The following is a 19,396-nucleotide window of genomic DNA, read 5'->3' on the forward strand; positions in this document are numbered from 1 at the left end:
GACAAACATCTGTCACATGGGAATCTTTTTTGTTATCCCTCCACATTTGTTACAGAACTTCATATTAGCAAAAACACTTGTGCTTATATGGACCTTGTTACTCAAAGTGCTTCAGAGAACACTATACACACAGATAGCTTCACAACACGCTCACTGCTTATTTTCTGTAGTTAAGTTTAAATATTATGTCTTCTGTTGGAATACTACAAAAAAAAAAAAAAGAGAGAGGTCAGCAACTGTTAAACAGAATTTCATCTGCTGTCATTTATCATACTAGGCTGCATTTCAAAGAGCGATATGAAATCAAGCTTGTTGAAATTCATTCATGACAAATGCTTATTTCCTGTCTCTGCTTCAATTTTATAGCGACATGCCTGCCCTTATTAGATTTAGTACCTGCTGAAGTCAAAAAGAAACTTAAAGAAATTCAGAATGGCAAAGGAGATCCAAATCTTTGACACACACACACATCCAGAAATCCTAACTAAGGGCTGACTCAACAGAGAAAACCAGGACAACTCTTCATCTCAAAAGAAGTATCTTTCATTTGCACATTATCAAATGTAAAAATTACTGAAAATAAAAGAAATAAAACATAAAATTGCTGTCACCCAAAGCTCCCTTCAGTTTTCAGGAAGTTTCTATGATCAAATTCAGCAAAATTTAAAACCAAACCCAGAAAACCTATGGCTCGCACACACTATTCAGGTGAAATGAAGTCCGTTGATTTCATTCCAAATCAAATCTGAATCAACAAAAAATGAGAAGGGATATTGGGACTGAGATTACAAACAGATCTTGAATCTTTCAAAACCTTCACAAATATTATCTCTGCTTTTTCAGAAAAGTTAGACCCCACTGGGAAATTAAATAGAAACACAACATGCGTTCGCACTACAGAAAAGGACTTCCACAATGTTAACTTTCTTAGCAGCAGATAACTAACTAGCTTGGAAATGCATGGTATGGAGCACAACATTCGCTCCTGGTCTGCCTTCACTACTCTCATACTGATAACTCTTAAGACCATTTTAAGATGAGAGAAGCATTAGTGATTATGATACTCAGCATGAAGAGCCAGGGAACAAATAAATTCCAGTTTAGCTTCACATCAGGAGCTAGTATAAAAACTGCATCACAATTAAGGCTGTAGTTCCACATTATTATTATTATTTTTTTTTTTTTTTTTTTTTTTTTTTACCAACAGCACATCTGATTTAAGAGTGCTACCCCTCCCTCTCCTTGTGCACGTCTGCTCTCCTCACAGCAGTCCACTGCTGCCTTACTTCAGCTGATTCAGTTATTTGCATCGCAACACTCTAATTTAGAGCTGTGAAATCATGCAGCAAAAGTAATGCAAACATAAATAAAGGAAGCTTTAATGAAGCAATGAGAACTTTCACCGGGTTTTTTAATCTGGCTCTGTGCTGATCATGGCTTATAACAACTTTTTGACTTCAGGAATCTGTTTGTCATTTAGGTCCAGGAGGTGAGTCCAGGGAGACAGTGACATCTGAATAGATCACCATGTTCGTTAGTTACTCACTGGGTGCAAAGCAGTGCAGTTATTTTGGTCAATGTTATATTCTAGGATGTGTATCGTGTTTCCCCCTTAGCATAAATGAAGGGTGATGGTGAACTCCCGTGTGTGCGCAGGCTATTAGTTTTAACTATCTCCAATCCAAGCAAATGATCTTGGAGTACAGCAACCTTTCAAAGCAATCAGGACCACCTTCATATTCCAACTAATCTCAAATCAGACCCCCTGCAATTTAACTACAAGCATTTGCACACAAGCAAAAAAGTCCTCCACACAAAGTCAGTTCTTGGCCAAGTACAGACTCACCAGAACCACAAGTAATGGAAAAAAAGAAAGCAGAATATTGAGAACATAAGAAGCGGTGGTTAAACACACAGTGAACACAAGGTTGTGTATCAGGCCCTGTGCAGATGAAAGATCTTCTGGATGCAGAAATGCACTTCCCAGAGGCAGAACCCGTGTGCTCAGGCAATCTGAAAGTTTTTCCCAGCTCTTGTTTATTTAGTGGACATTTCCCTTTGGTTTCTTCCCCCCTCAGCCCATTAATTGGAAACAGACATGGTATCTCACCAGATTTCTATGAATTTTCATTCAGACAGCCATGAAAATGTAAGGCATTTAGATGAATGATACCAGAAGGGCAAAAAAATTATTTTTCTCAGTTTTAGATATTGCTATTCTGTCCACAGCCTTAGTTACAATGCAGCTGAGGGCTGCCCTGTTCCTTTGCTGACCTTGGAGAGAGCTGTGGGAGCTGCTTTGGGGCTGAGCCTCCACTGTTTCACCCCGGCTGAGCTACAGCATCAATCCTAGAGAGACAGCAGAGCCAACGTGCTCAACAGTTAGTGCTTCTGGACAGGCACAAATAATTCACGGGCCAGTGGGTGGCCACAACAGACAGCAACGTCTGAGCAATGAAGGCTAAGTTCTCCACTGAAGCGAATGGGGACAAAGTGACAGTTAAAGTCAGCAGAGCTCAGCTCTGGAGAGCAGGGAGCCTGGCCCATCCCAAGTCACTCATCAGCAACTCATTTCAACAGGACCTTGCAGCTTCCCTCTATACTCTTTCCTGTTTACTCTCCCTTTACCAGCATTTTTCTTTCCCTCAATATTCTTCCACTGTCTTTCTTGAGTCTTTTCCATTAGGTACACATCAGCCCCTTAGATCTTTCCTCAAGTGACGCACTGCCTTCTCTCATTTTCTGAACCAAGTATCTTTGCCAGACAAGAGATGTTTCAACATTTAAACTCTCCTGTTACAAAGAGATGGAACAGAGGTTGGGAGTTTTGTGGAATCAGCACACAGATATGCAGTACAGCGTTTCAATCTGAGGTGCACAGTTTTAGATGAAGAGGTGAGAAAATTGTTAACTTCTGTTAATTTAAATAAAATGAAAGGATGTAATTTTGAACCTGACTTGTTGTCAGCAATACTCTCTGAGCTACTGTAAGCAAGCTGTGAGTTACAGAAGCAATGCCAGATGTAATCACTGCAGGCCCAGATATGCTTAGAAATTAATCAGTGGCTACTTCCAAGTGGTTACTTGAGTTCAGTTTTCACTTTTATTCCAGAACACGTCCTCACAGGGTTTTATATCAGCACAATTAACTTAAAGTAGCTGAACCAGGGAAAAATCCAGAGGTAGACTGATCTTAGGATTAACTTATCACACAGAAATCTTTTCTCTAGGCAAGGAGTTGACAAAGACAGCTGCCTGGTGTTGCTCACCCAAGTCAAGCAGAATATAAATATGTATCTCTGAAAAAGTACATTCCACAATATTATTAACAGATCTTTTATTCTGGTTTGGCAAGCCAATAATTTAAACTGGGTTAAAGGAAACAGGCTCTGACATCATGTCAACTCTGTCAGAATATATGGGTAAAAAGACAGCAGGTAAGGACTTAAGCCAGGCTCCCATCTCTCACTGAGAGTCTAAACAGAAGAGTACAAAACTCTACTAATTTGAACACCACCAAAAAGTTAAAACCAAAGTAACAGCCAATAAAACACATTTGCTTTTAAAGAGGGGTGCAGGCTGGGCAAGATAGCAGAGCGAAGGATTAGATGATGCACTACACATGCTGTATGACTTGTTGTGGGGTTCTTCATGCAGACTTCTCTGCCTACAGCACAGAGTTCTTCTTTCCTCATCTCTTCCACCACTGCAAACACCTCAGCTTATGTTGGCAGAGCTCTGGTTAGCAAGCAGCCGATTATTCAGAGCAGCCTCTCACGGCTCCTTTGCTTAAAGGAAGACGTTCTCATGATAAAATGTCCATTAAATGTATAGTTGTGCTGTCCAAAAGCTGCCCACCAAGTACAGCAACAACAGAAAATGTATAAAAAGCACAGGCAAGAGATTTTTTTTTACTGCAATCCCACTTAACTGCTTTTTGTGACACAGGCCAGGCCTGAAAACCTATTATCCCAGAAACAGCAGCATTTTCCAGATGCATTACACCCATTAGCATCACCTCCATAAACATAGCTCATGAGAGTCTCCAAGGAGTTTAAAGGCCAACTTTTATCTACCACCAGTGAAGTAAGGCAAAGCCAGCTGAGACAGAAGTCCTCCTTTCAGTGCCTTCCACTCGAGAGTCTTGTATCAAGTTTTCAGAGATCTCTAATACCATTTGTGCAGCTGAAAGTGGTTCACTAACACACCTGGAGTTCTCTTGTTCCTGAGATGACACCAAACATCAGACTTTTTCAGCACTCAGGGACGTGCAGCATCCAACAAACGCAGAGGATGTGTCCACTCATTTAAGAAACTAATTAGGGAATAATGAAAACCCTAAAATTCACTTTATGAACCGAGTTGATCAATTTTGCCCTGTTTTTCAAGACAATAAAAACCCACATCCTAAATCAGAAAGCCAATATTCAGTATCAGCATGCTAATATCATGCTGAATAAATGAAAAAGTTCTCTGTTGTCGGTCCTTTTATCCATCACAAGGCAATCCCTGTTAACGCTGCTTTTCAGCAGCCTGACTCCATCTTTTTAGCACTGCTTTTACAAGATGGCTTGACTGCAACAAACATGAAATCAGTTGACCCAGAAAAGAAATACTAACGTCAGGTTGGACTGAAAAACAGACACAAGTACAGTCTCTCAGACTGCAAGCAGACACACCAAAGAACTGCAGTAATACAGGGACTGATCTGAAAACAGAGATCCCCATTCTGCACTTACTCTGGGCTCCTAAACTTTCCTCAGCCTTCCATAGTTTTAAGCACACAAGCGACCTACCTAAGACAATGTAATTAAAATAAGCAAAAGTTCAATTATCCTACAGAAAGATTTAAAGTTTTCTATTATTCTTCTCAAAAAGCTGAGCTCTTTTTTTGGGTGCTGCATACTATTAAGATAAAGAGTTTATATTTGCAGAGCTCAGTTTTAGGTATTTAGACCTGTGGATATTCATTTATTTACAGGAAAATATACTTAAAAGCCTGCTCGTTTCATTTACCTGACAGTTTTCTCTAGTATGAATGAAAGCTTCCTCGTAAGAGTAAAGATGAAATAAGTTTTTGATAGTCAGCAAGATGTGTGTATTCTGAAAGGTCATCAAGCCTTCACTTCAGTTTAAAAGACAACCACACAACAACGGCTCTTACTCCTTCAGCTTAATTAGCAAATTGGATACCACTGCATTTCCCTTTACCAACAGCACATATTCAGCAGCAACACCAGAAGGTATTTTAAATTACATCTGTCCTATGGTGTTACAGCTAAATCTGCTCTGGGAGCAGGACCAAACTTCATCTCTACTGCGCTCCTTCTCAGCAGTGCTGCCCATTCAGAGACTGCAGAAGCTGAGATGTTGGCAGGGCCAGAGAAAACAAAGCTCAGCTTGAATTTCAGGTCCGTGAGGTGTGCAGGGCTTAAAACTGCTTTGTAGGATTGAGGTATAAGCAGCTTAGCATGGAGAGGCTGGGATATTGTCTGTAATCAAATCTAAACCTCCTGAGCACCATTTTGTCCCAGTCATGATCCCAGATTTCTCCTTTACCACAGATTTGACACTCCAGCCTGAGTTCACATTTTATAGGGGAAAAACACAGAGTAATGAAAGGAGCTCCTGTGTTTCCTGTTTAACATTTCAGTCTTCTCAAGGGTAATAAAACAAGATCTCCCTACAACAACAGATAAGTCAGACAAATAAAATGTCAAGCTACTTTAGAAATAAGCTAGTCAGGATAATAGAATAAATCTCTTGGGTAGCCATTAATTGCATTCTTTTATGCATTTGGCTAAGATGCTGCCAGAGGATGTATGATAACTAATACAAAAAGAAGCTCTATTTTCATATCTCTTCTTTAAAGTGAATTTAGTGCTGACAAAAAGGTACCTGATTAATATCTGGGGAAATGAAAACCTTCCACACATCCTCAGGAGAAATGCTACCACTGACAGTTCTATTAACCAGCAGTAGCAGAGACTGCATGGTCAGACAGAGGGAGCCCTGCACCAAGGTTCCAGGGCTGGGATCCTCTTTTCTCCAGCCTGCCAAGTCATCACCGGGGCAAACTTGCTTCTGTTACACAGATCTTCCTTTCTGCAGTGCAAGGTTAATCGCACTCCACAAATCATTGAGGTCTACCAGCGCAAAGCCCTTTGAAAAAGCTCAGTATTTTTGTTAGTAACAAATTCCCAAGCAATACCTATAACATAAAGGGAATAAATCTCCACACTGACCAAATTAGCAGCTAGGGTATGAGTGCAGCAAAACGGACCACAGCCATATCTGTCCCCCTGCACTGCATTCTGCAAAGCAAAGACGACAGAAAAAGCCCATAAATAGTTACTCAACATCACAAAACAAGAGCATATCTCAGACTAAACTTTTCCTATTATGTTTTCTGAATAATTTGGCATTGTCACCCATAATACAGCGTGGAAATACTGCATTGCTCAGCCCCTATTTTTGATTAACCAGCGCTCTGGGAATTCCTGTCTATTCTCAATCTTAATTAAAAGTTGTTATTCCCATTTCCAACGCATGCTTGCTGGCAATTAAATCTATTTGGAAAATAATAACTTTTTTCCTCCAAAGAAATGATTTGCTATTCAAGTAGGCCTGTTCAGTTCAAAAGTTAATTCTGATCCTGTCCTTTGCCTAGATGGTGCCTCATTTCCCAGTGACCCCCACAAGAATTGAAGAAATTTTGCATCTCTCAGAAGGTAATCAAGACTTCCAGAGAAGACTGCAATATGATAATGAAAGCTCTTATGGCAAGCCCTGCTTCTGCCTTGAGAACATATGGATGTGCTAAGCAAAACTCCCCTTTATGGACCATCCACAGGATTTTTGAGGACTGTCTGGCAGTCCGTTCCATCAGGTGTGGTTCACTCCTTGACTGAGGTGCACACAGATGAGCACAGAGGAGCTCTTGGTTTGCAAATCTTTTCCTTGGGCTCAGATTTCTGATGCTGTTTTTACATTATAGTCTAAAATCAAGATTTCACCTTCACGACTTCTGTTGCCATTTATAGCTGGAAAAGGGCTTCTCAAGTGAGATTTTCACTTCTTATTGATTACAGCTGTCAAAAGAGCCTGCAAACTTTCTCCATCCTGTCAGTCCCAAGGTATTTAGCATGGCAAACCAGTCTCCTTGTCAGCAGTGAGCCATGAAGAAAGAAAAGCTGACAAAAACCAAAAGCCAGTGGGGAGAACAAAGCATTACTCCCCTCCACAATGACTTCATTCCTAACATCAGGCACGTGGGCAAAATGCTTTCTGATGGTCATAGGATCATTTTAGATCCATCAGATAGTCTACAACCTGACAGCTTGTCATCTGTGCTCCTTGCCTGTGTGCAAGCATTGCAAGGACAAGGGCAGATATTTGCCTCAGGGGCAGAGAGGGATAGAAAGATGTCAGCATGCCAATTTCCTGCACTTGTGTGTGGGCTCTCCTGACCAGAATGGCATCTTGGCTAAATGCAGACCATGTGATTTCAACAATTGCATGTTACTTTGGAAGTTCACATTTATTTCATACGATACAAACTACAAATACTATATCCACAATCAATTACATTCACCATCAGGCTGAACAGGTGCCCACAGCACCTTCTGATTCCCTAGAAGACAGTAAAAGAATTTGTCTACAGCCTGAAGACTCATAACAAAAACTCTCTGCAGAGAAACACATTTTCTTTCCCTGTGGTATTACAGAGCAGTGCTGTGTACAGTGCTAAGGACAAAGCAGTGAAAGCAGCCTTAAGTTCCTAAAAGCTGTATCCTCTGAATTAAACAGTGACCCTAAATGATTTTAGTAACAAAGCATACAAAGAAGCCTCCTACTCTTCTCCAGTCCTCGCCTACTGAAAGCTCCGCTTGACTTAAATATGCAATCATTTAAAAACAACAGAATTGTCAGTGGCAGTGCAGAGGCTTGGGTCAGTTCAGCCACTGAAAGCCTGTTTTCTATTTGCTGCACCCCTTTGACTTAGATCTATAATTCATTTTGGGAACTGAAAGAAAAGTTTCTCAAGTGCTAACACAGTAATTCAAAAAAGCAAATCAATCCCATGGCCACTCTCCAGAATTAACCTGCCTTACCTATCTGCGCAGCCTATACAAACAAAATAGCCCTCCTGAGCTACTGTGACAACTGCAGCAATGTACTCCTTCACAGACAACACAAAGCATGAAGAAATAGTTGATACAACTGTCACAGAGTAACTATATAACACGGACCTTAAGAGCCTTAATTCCAGTTCAAACTAATACAGAAGTCATAGATAAATAGAAGCAAAGAAAATACCTTTTCTCCCAAAGAGCCACATAGTGAGAGCTCAAAGAGCTCTGTCAATGAAAATCAAGTAACACAAACACTCCTGATAGACACCAGTATGAGAATACCTGAGTCAAAAGATAGCCTTGTTAACATCAGGTGCAGGGCTCCAGTTCCCTGTCACACCACAGGCCTTGGTCAGCTCCTCAGTGAGCATGAGCTGCAGAAGTCCACGAACCCATGCTGATTTAAACATGTGCCTACAATTCTCAGTTAGAGCACTCACAGTGCTGCAGTGACTGCTTTTCTGAGGGTCAACATTGAAATTCAGTGTATTCCCCCATTTCAGGATCTGATAATCTGTGAGATTATCCTAAATGGATGTTTTAGGAACTTGTTGCTGGGTGATCGACCTTACGTTTAAGGACAGTGCTATAAGGCTGCAGTACTTTTTGTTCCCCATCTGTTTGTTTGTGCTTCTTATACTACAGCATGTTTATCAACACCAACACCATTTTTATAACTGGATTGGACGGACTGGAATGTTTGGGTTTTTTTCCTTCTTTAAGTACAGAGATTATTTTTAAAAAGATGCATCTTGGGAGGAGGGAGTGGAGAAGAATGAAGATGGACAGATTTCATGCATGACTTCAGTACACAGGATTACTTTAAAAAAAAACAACAACAACAAAAGAAAAAAAAACAAACAGTGAAGTTTCATAATATATCAGCCTTCACCACAAAAGGAAAATTGATACGGCTTGGAAAGAACAGAGTTGCTCTCAGTAAACGGCACCTGCATCACTAGAACTTTGGTTAGTTCACCAGTAGTACTATGAGGAGAAGAACCTGGGATAATCACAGAATCACAGAATCACAGAATCACCTGGGTTGGAAGGGACCTCAAGGATCATGTAGTTCCAACCCCCCTGCCTAGCAGGGCCACCAAACGTACACATTCAGATCAGGTTGCCCAGGACCCCGTCCAACCTGGCCTTGAACACGTCCAAGGACGGGGCAGTGTTCACTGTTCCCCTCACCCAAAAGACTCAGCACAATACTTTTGCAGTCCATCCCACTTCAAAAGAAAAAAGAAAACAGTACACACACCAGTCCATCTTGTACAGCAGTAAGCAAAAGCCCTGCCATCAGCCCAATCCATTACATCACATATAGGCTGCTGGAAATCGGTCTTTTCCGTTCTTTGAATAGTCATGTGCTGAAAGCCTGAAGTCAAAATGCAATTAACTGCTCAGAACTTCATTACAGATCAATAAATCAATAGCAGCCATCCACATACCTGATGCAAGAATAGGAGTTCAGAGTTCCCAGCAGTATCCCTGTTGACTTGATGGCCTCTGTGTAGCGGGCAAAGAAGCGATCTGCAAAACAGGAGCCTATGTGTCAGAAGCCACATGTGTCTTCTGCAAAATGCAAGGAAAACAGTTTCCTCCAACCATGTCTCTCGGGAAGGATGAAAAAGGCCAAGCCCGAAACAGACCCTCACTAGCTGGCCTACATCCTTGCATTTAAACCTGATAGAAAAAATAAATCCCAGCAAGGGCTAAAATTTCATTACCATGACTAATGTGATGGTGGATGAAACCCTTAGTTTCATTCAGGCAAAGTGTCTACAACTGCTGACAGCAATGGCAGCAGAGCATCGTGTTCTCATGCCAATGGGAGAAAGCTCTTCACGTTCAATGGGACTTGAGCTCCTTTCAACCACAGGCTCTTCTGAACGTCCCACACAGAACATCTCCACTCAGAAACACGTTCAAGCACTTAATTAAAGCAGACATTATTACTTCTCTGCATAGTCTGAATCACATTAAACACTGGATGAGATATGAGCAAGTTATGGGTTTGAGACTCAAAAAAGACAAGTACATGAATTTTACACATACAGAATATGTAATCCACTATTTCAGGGAAAAAAAGTCTGAAGTAGTGAAAGTATAAGAAAGTAACTTCGTCAAGTTAATCTAATGAAAAAAAAAATCAGCTTCCTAAAATCAAAATGTTTTCATTAGTGGGAGCATGCTGTGCAGAAGAGAGAGGTGAATGCATGTAGCACTGTGGGGTGAGAAGACACCTGACATCAAGACTCAATGCCAAACTAACTGCAGGAAAGCTGGAGGCTAGAAATACTTCCATAAGCAGCCAATGCAAAGTGAGCCATCAGTGCAGGTGTAGCTCATAAATCCACTACTCAAACATACATATGATGAACGATTTATCCAGTGTTTCAGTCCCAATGGTGTAGAAAAACAAAACCTCCATCCCAGGTCAAGCCATTGCCCTCACGATACTCTGTAATGAGATTCAGCTTCTTCACTTCACCACGATAAAATCACATCCTCAGTTTCTTTTCATGTACAAACCCACAACATTTCCAAACACCACAAACAGTCTTCTCAAAACCCTCTAGACACTCAGCAGGTGCAGATGTTAGATCCCATTCTGATGTGGAAAATCTGTGAATACCAGCAGGCTTTAGTAAGGAGGCAGCTTGGTGATGCTTCCCTTACTCCAAGAACCCAGAAAATCTGAAAACAAGAGACATATTAGGTGCTGTCACCCAGGCTCCTTAGCTCCTGACACCCCAGTTGCAGACTGGCTGGAATGCTTTGAAGGGAAAATTTAAGTGGAGAACGTTACAAACAGAATAACATGAGGTTTGATATCAATGCAATGATGCCAGTTATTATTTAAGCTGGGATTAGTCCACTGGGGGTAATAGGAAACATCCAGATTGGGTGATTAAGAGTTCAGACTAATCCACAGAGACAAGATGCTAAAGGACCTAATAAGTGACTAAAAAGAGTAAGATCAGAAAGTGATTTAACTTCACCAGAAGGCCTACAAGGCCTTTGACACTCATTTTCCCCGCAGGCTTCCCTTGCCTCCATTTCAAAGTCACTGAAAAGGGTGAACTTCAAACACCTGTTTCAGCTGAAGAGGATGGCACCAGAGGGTGTTTTATTCAACCAAACAGATTCTACAAGAACAAACACAGATGCTCAGCACTCCTATCCTCTACTTCAGGGGTAAGAAAAAGAAGATCTGTACATTTTAATTACTGAAAAAATGAGATGGATTAATTAGGCTAGACAGACAGAAGAAATAGGGCCATTCCTTCCTATTTAAGCACATTGTTAGTTATGGATGAGTACCGAGAAGGAAAGATTATCTACTGCATAGATTACACAATTCAAGTACAGTATTATAACAGCTTTCAGATAAGAAGCAGTCCTAAAAGAGGAAAGGAGATTATGAACCATTGGTTGCGCTGATGGGTCTTTACCCACTTTTGGACACTTCTGTTATTTAAAAAATAGCATTACTGCATCAAGCTCAGAGCTTAAGGCCATGCAATATTCAAACTCTGCGTTCCTTCAACAGCCTCTTCAATCTAAGATGCATCCACTGTAAAGGAGTAGAATATTCACAGCTGGAAAATGCGTCTGAAGTCTGATTTTCCAGCTGCTCTCAGCAGAAGATTTTGCAAAAGTGAGGCACAAACAGGAGAGCACACTGGGAGAATTCTACAGCCAAGAAAAGAACATCACTGGGAAAAAAACACTGAGTAACATTAAACTTGGAATAACTTTCTCCACAACATACTTATCCAAAGTTTCTGCTTTGTTTCTGTTCCAAGAAAAATGATTTTGTGCCCTGTTTATCACTTGATCTGGCAGAATATAAATCTCTCTACTGAATTTCCTTGGCTCATAGAGACCAACACAATTGTAATTCCTCTGTTGTAAATCCCTGTTGTGTTTTAGTACAGCAATCTACATACAAAGATACAACTGACTGGGCTGATAGCTTAGAATAAATTCTGAACTCCTGTCTGAAGCCAAGGAGAAGCTCTGCTGCCCACCTAATGAATCATAACAGTAAGTCCACCACTGAAATGGCTTCTTCCCCTCTACATTCTTTTAATCATTTGTTTTATGAACTTATTTTTTCATGCCTGCCAGAACACCAGACTTAATAGGGAACATCAGCATCTATTTTGCTGAACATTTTTTAAACCATACTTTCAGCATCTAAATATTAACCATAAAGTTCTTCAAACTTTTGGGATTTTTAGCTCTTGAATGTTAAGTGAAGGATCTCTTTACTATCATCAACTACATCTTGCTACAATTGCTTGCTCTGCTAGCCCATTGCTATGGCTGTTGACCATTCACTTAGAGTAGCTCACATTATCATAGATAATAAGCTAAAAGCACACACAACTTCAGGCTTACTTGACATCAATTACACAGTGACTTCTCTAACCGCTGCTATAGAAGTTCATTTCAACAAAAAGCCTCTGAACTTACAATTATGTATTCAGCTTTACCAGCAGCAAAAGCAAAACAATGTTTAAATTCTGTATTTAAATTCTGCTTCTCCTCCTAAAAGGCAGAAAATGCTGAAAATATTCGGCTAAATGATTTGAAAGTTTTTAAACACAAGTTATAACACAAATGATACGAATGACATTTCCACCAAACCCTAAATGCAACTAACAGGGAACTGGGTGCCTCCTGGGAGGGAAGATGTCTCTGGCATAAAGCCACTTTGCCCTGCTCCCAAAGGCTGAGCCTTGGCTGAACCTAGAAGTAAAAGCAAGTCTGCTCTAACTGATTGAGACCACTAGGCAAAAATAAAACCAACAAAAAAGGAGTGGTATATGCTCCAAACCTGGATTAGGAATTACCTGACCAGGAGCAATGCAAACCACAGCCCTTGCCTTTGCAGCTGGAGCAGCTCCTGGATGGAAGCATGAACAAGCAGCTTCATCCTGCAGGCAGTTTCCACCCAGGAGTGTGGTTTGAAGCAGAGGGATTAGGTAGCATGACTGCAGCATTTACACACACACACACACACACACACACACACACACACACACACACATCTAACACAGCAGCCAGACAACCATGACCCTCCAGCCTTCCCCGACAAGTGAGACTCCCTACCTAGAGAAGAGCTTGTCATAAAACAATGTATTTATATTTAAAAAGGTATTGGCACACTGAAAGCTCTATTTTTCAAGAGGATTTAAACTAGGTACATTTTCCAGTTTGTGAAAGATTTCCGTTCGGTGATATTAATTGGATTGTTTTCATTTCAAGGGGAGATCTATTGACAAAATACTTCTGCCATCAATAAAGAATAATCAATTCTGACACTTCTGTGGAAAAAGAGACCACCAAAAAACACATTTTGATTCAAGAACCTGACTGTCCACTGACATTCCTGCTGCTAAGTATTCTTTGAGCACGGTGCTGTCTTATGCCTGAAAGCAGCAACATATACTGCACCTAGTACCATAAGACAGCTTAAAGCCTGCAGTATGAAAAGTCAGTTGAATCTGGAATTCCTTCAGGCACAGAATCCTGTAGCTGACTTTCACTTTCACATATATCCTTTCCCGACTATCTGCAGGGATCCTCAGGGATCACATTCCTCTGCATCTCCTGGAACACCAGACCAGAAAGAGAAAGTGACTGAGTTTTCTTTCTCTCCCTCAGCAAAAATACATCAACTGCTGACAGTACCAGGATCCTGCAGTCTACTATTTCATTAAAAAAAAGGCAGGAACAGGCTTCATAGGCTCCCAGATCTAACATGGCCACTTACATCTTTTCCCTTGTACTGCCTATTAGCTTTGCATAGGAATGACTTACATCAAAACTGCACAGAGGCTGTTCACAACTAAGTAAGAATAAAGCTGAGGCTAGTAGATTCATTACACAAATAATACATCCCGGCAGCTCAGTCAGAGGTGCAGCAGCATGGAGAACAGGACAGTCTTGATTGATAAGAATTCACCCAGGAATTCCAGAGAATAAAACCACGTTTTACCTTTTCTTATTTCCTCATCATATGTAATTTAGTAACAGATATGTTTAAACTGTCCAGAAGCCAGAACAGTTCTGAGGAAAACAAATCCTTACATCAGACTCCTGAAGGTCACAGAAACAAGACTGCAAGGAGGTGAGGATATTACTCCTGTCTGCAGTGACCCAGCAGTCATCAGAAAAATGACAGGGGTCTTCTGCAATACATTTTAAGCTTCAGTGAGTGAAAACAAGAAAGATTATAAAATGTCAAGTCAAATCAATCTTTTGCTTACATGGAGCAAGTAATTTATCTAAGGAACACTTGAGGTTTTATAGTCTTATCTGATGCTTAGAAGACATTAAAATAACAAGACAAGGCAGGTGAATCCCACCCCAGTGCCTGGCATCAGACCTCAGTAAGCAGGAACAGATAACAGGTGAGAATAACAGAGGAAAAATGTGGAAGGCACAACTTACGTCATTTATAGCATAATACTACATGGCCAAAAACCTACGTTATTTTATTGGAGACTCCATTTCTTGTGACGATTTATGGGTGAATAAAAACAAAAAAGTTTTGTCATTCACATTAAGTTCTGTAGCAACAAGCTTGAATTTCAAGAAGGAAAAAGAAAAAAAAGAGGGACAGAAAATAGAAGAAAAGCAAAGCAATCCCTGCCAAGAAGAACCAAGATACCCTGATAACTGAGATTAGATAACATCAGGTTCAAGCTGTAGATTGTGAGGAAAACAAGTCAAGTCTCAAATTTGATTACCCCAACACCAGAAAGTGTCCTGGGCATCCTGCAATTGGCAATACCAGGTGAATAGGCCGTAGCTCTATGCGTGCACAAAAGTCTTTGATACGTCTGTGTTTAACCTGGGTTCATCAGGGGCTCTGCAACATCTCTCCACCTCCTGGGGGCCTGGCTGCCCATGTTCAAGTCCAGCTCTGGAACAACGTAACCAAAACTTGAGACTGAAGTGCTGTGAAACTGCAAAACACTCTCACCCAGTTTCAACTCTAATCTACCTTTTAACCCTGCACAAGGATAAAGAGCTTTCATTACAAATTAAGATGGAGCCATGCATATTGCAAGATGACTCCTTTCATTGGAGGTGCTATGTAGCAATATTTCACAATATCTTCTTTGTCACAAAATAAGTCTCCAAAAACTCTATCCCACAGGTTGTATTACTAATTTACCTTTCCCCTATTATCTAGGTAAATTGAAGCCATTACCTAATTAGTACTAACTATCATTCACCTACATACTCTAATAGGAACATTCTGGGTTATACACAGGCCAATTACCTGCTGAATAGTACAGCATCTTGTCACAAAACCATTCAAAGTTCAGCAGACAACTCCCTAGACAGTGAAAAGCTTTTGTTTTCAGAAAGCTGTGGTGTCAGTGAAGTGAGGTTGATCAGTCTGCCATGAGTTGCCAACATTAAGATAGTTTATTTTGTAAATCAGTAAGATAATTCCCATCTCCCCCCCCCCGGCATTATTACTAGGATTATCACAATTATAGTCAAAGTACTGAGCCCACCCCCATGGGGGTTGATTACCTTCACTCATGCACACACTTACTCTTATGCACACACAAATAAATGACTTACACACAAGGCAGGAGGAAGAAAGGCAGTGTAAGCACCTATCTTAAACCAAGCCGTGACCACAGGGCACCTCAGGTTCATGCCAAAAACTCCATAGCATTGCTCTTAATCCAAGTTTCACATTCAAATTTCAAGTATAGTCCGACTCTGGTCCTCAACCAGATTTCTCCTACCCTTCCTGTGTCTGAGAGGTTTGTGTAGTCAGACACCTTTTAAAAGCACCCTTTTGAAAAAAGCTACCTCGTCTGAGGAACAGACAACTAGGAAAAGTTGAGACCTGATCTTGCTGGTGCTCAGATTGCCATGAAACAGAACAGCCACTCTTAAGAACCACAATGAATTTGTAAAAATAAATATATAAAACAGCCTATTTCAAATGAGGCATTGGCCATGTGGAGATCACCACAAAAAGACCAAGTGTGTCTTCTCATACCCAGGCACTGAAAAGAATTTGTAAGTAGATCAAAAAGACACAAACTTCACTTATATACAAGTGGAACAAATCCGCATGCGATGCTGGTCCTCCTATCACCCCCTAACAGGGATGAACTACAGCACACAACAGCACAAAGCTGCAAGAGCTCTCCTGGGTGACCTGAGAAATCAATGACAAATGAGTCCAAGCCTCAGCATTTAGAGGGCTGCATGTCAACAGAGGGATGAAGCAGGGAAGGACCGCCAAAGCTTAAAACACAATTCATACAGTTCACTTTGCAAAGCAGCTCCTCACATCTCACTGGTAGCACCTCGTTAGCACTTCGTGCTCACAGTCTGGGAGCACAGGGCCAGCCCTCATTGCACATGTGCTGGTTCCAAAGCTAAAGGTGTTTCAGGCCCCAAGGGTCCATGGTCTGATTCAATCACAGCATCAGTGCAGTCCCCAGAGAGAGGAAGCACAAGATAGTAGGGGGAAAGGAATAGGATCCTGATGAGGATCCAGAACCACCATTCATTGGCCCACCAGACTTCAGACAAATGATCCACAACCAGAACATCAAACACATGCCTTTTCTCCTCTTAATTGAAATGATTTCTGGGAATTGCTCTCCAAATGTTTGCTTTATACATCAATTTCTTTATGCTCCTACTTAAAATACAGGAATATACAACGAATAAGTATTAATCTGCACAGAGCAGCGAGGGTGCTGAAAAATTAAAATCCCTTTCTTTGACATTGTGCATGCAGAATATTGTCACACTAAGTGTGCTTCTGAAAGCGTGGACAAGTTGAACAACACACTCTGTGGAAGTGTAATTCTTTAACAGACTACAGATATATGCGACCTCCAGTTAATTGATTGACAAATTATTACAGATCTGGGAAATGAAGGCCAGGATGAGGAAATTTTTTCTCTCATTTCTATCACCTTCACCAGCGTATCTTCTAACAGTCCCAGGGTTGCATTTTACAAGCTGCTAAAAAAGGAAAGGCAGCCACTTTCAAATTTATGAGGAGCCAAGGGAATCTACTGAGTGCCACCTTTCTCATTTCATTCCTCATGCCACTGGCATAAATTGGGTTCACAGCCTGCTCCCTCACTTAACAGCCCTATGTTTCCTGCATTCATATATCTCCCTCCCTGCTAGTTTTTAATACCATTTACCAAGATTCATTTCTTCTCTGTTGCCTTTCTCACTTCAGGGCTCTGTTTACAGCCCAAAGAGAACACAGGAAAAAAAAAAAAAAGCACATTCTAGCTTTTCTGTTTATGGTACCAGGTCCTTAGGATAGGCACTGCACTTATCCTTCCCTCAGGCTGAAGACGACCAAGTGGAACAATCTCCATTAAAGACAGAAAATGCTGCTACTTAAACTTGGAAGTTTGCAGTAACATAAGTGAGTTGCTTGTACCACCAACAGTTCGCATGCACAAGAGAAAAGGTTAGTTAATTTTTTTTTTCCCCCATACAGTAGTGCTGTACATAGGAAGAAGGCCAGAAAGACTGGTTATTAAGAGATAATGACGGTATAAGGATGCAAAAGTGTTCATTTCCTGGCAGGCATTTGTTTCTAATTTCCTGAGTTTTCTTCATATGCTTTTACAGTGTTTAAATCCATCTGTTGAAGTTTCAGATGCACAGAGGTGCCTAATACAATTCCTATAAGAAATGCCTCAAGGCCATTTGATGTCATGAAGAAACAGAAACATTTACCACCAGGTGGCCTGAGTTCTCAGTTACAGAATTTTGCACCACAAGCACCAGCACTCTAGTGCAACTGGCAAAAGGTAAGCCTGCCAAGGTAGAAATAATACTCTGGAAGAAGAAAAACTACCACAACATGGCTCATAGTGAAGGCAAACATTTTGCAGAAACAACTTCAAGCCATGGCTGAGAGGCTCATCCCTGCATGGAACCAGACATCATTCAGAGCTTGCTAACAGCTGCATGGATTTCACAAAGCCCATCTTTTACACTTACCTCAACTTTGCTGTCAAGGCCGAACCCCATTCAAAACAGGGAAATGTCTCTAACAGAGCAGAAATTAAACATAAGGTGCTAAGCAACATGAAGAAGTTCAAGTGAGGTGACAACCCAACTACTTATTATAACAGGAGTGAAGTGTTGCATTCTATCATAATATTATATACCCTAAATATATATTATATTTAGCATGGTTAGGTTGTGGTTGGACTTGATGACCTTTAAGGTCTTTTCCAACCTGAGCAATTCTATATCAATTACATGTGGTTTTGTACAAGGCCAGTTCTGTACGGGGTTATGCGCAATACCGTGATACCAGATGAAATGCACTGAAATTACTGAATTAATTCCCAAAACTGATTTTGATAGAAAGGAGAAAATAAATGTCAAAGTTCTAAGCAGGTCTCCAATATTTTTGAGATGCAAAACTATACCTCAGAAAGATGTGAATTATGAACTCAGCCTTTAATGTGTTGCTCATTTACCTTTAAAATATGAATTCACTCAAGTATTTAACAGTAATTGGTGATCAGTAAGCCCTATTTTGTTAGGGAAAAAAAAACAACTTCTCTGTTTAAGCTCTTAAAAAGTGGCCAGGAATTTACACGGGAGGTTCCTAGCACTTCTTGCAAAAAGTATCTATTAAATAATGCCACGTTACACACCATTAAACTGAAGCATCCTGAACCAAGATGAGCACGAACCTAAACCAAGCACAGAGAGATGAAATTATCTGCCCAAGGTCACCTGATTTTATTTTTTTTTCCTGAGAGGCAAGAAGAGAAACTCATTTCTGACACAACTTTATGCCCTGACCAGCAAGACCTCCAACATTCAGTCTTGGATTGATTAAGGTCATATGTATTAATGTGAAATCTGTCCTCCTTCCTGAAAAATGTATGCAGATCTATCTCATGACTTACCCAAGCAACTACATACCATAGAAAAAAATGCACGTGCATAAATCAGAACTGAGTCAGCTCAGTGCTATGACTGTACTCTGTCCCTAAGGGAGAACACCATCATGAGTGGAATAAATGTCCTATTGTATTTATAATGAAGCTAATCAATTTTAGGATTAAAAAATAACCTTGTCCAGAATTTTGATGAATCACATGGCACAAATTCCAAGGACTCTATTGTTAAAGAAGCTTTTTTTTTTCTTTTAACTGGAATTTCAATAATTAATCATGTTTTAGGGTAGTTTTATTTCTGCTTAT

The 19,396-nt window shown here is 40.5% G+C and overlaps 1 protein-coding gene across 4 annotated transcripts in view; it reads right to left on the reverse strand.

Moving 5' to 3' along the window:
- Positions 1 to 19,396, reverse strand: part of TSPAN4 (tetraspanin 4) — a 393,745-nt gene that overhangs the window by 251,304 nt on the left and 123,045 nt on the right. For 3 of the 4 annotated variants that reach the window (XM_052692767.1, XM_052692761.1, XM_052692763.1), the window contains exon 3: positions 9,590 to 9,671. The exons of the other annotated variant lie outside the window; for it this stretch is intronic. The gene's annotated coding sequence lies outside the window, so the exon portion shown is untranslated. The remainder of the gene's footprint in view (positions 1 to 9,589; positions 9,672 to 19,396) is intronic. 4 annotated transcript variants of the gene reach the window in all.

This window comes from Tympanuchus pallidicinctus, unplaced genomic scaffold (genome assembly GCF_026119805.1).
Source record: "Tympanuchus pallidicinctus isolate F22 unplaced genomic scaffold, pur_lepc_1.0 scaffold3, whole genome shotgun sequence".
NCBI classification, from domain to species: Eukaryota; Metazoa; Chordata; class Aves; order Galliformes; family Phasianidae; genus Tympanuchus; species Tympanuchus pallidicinctus.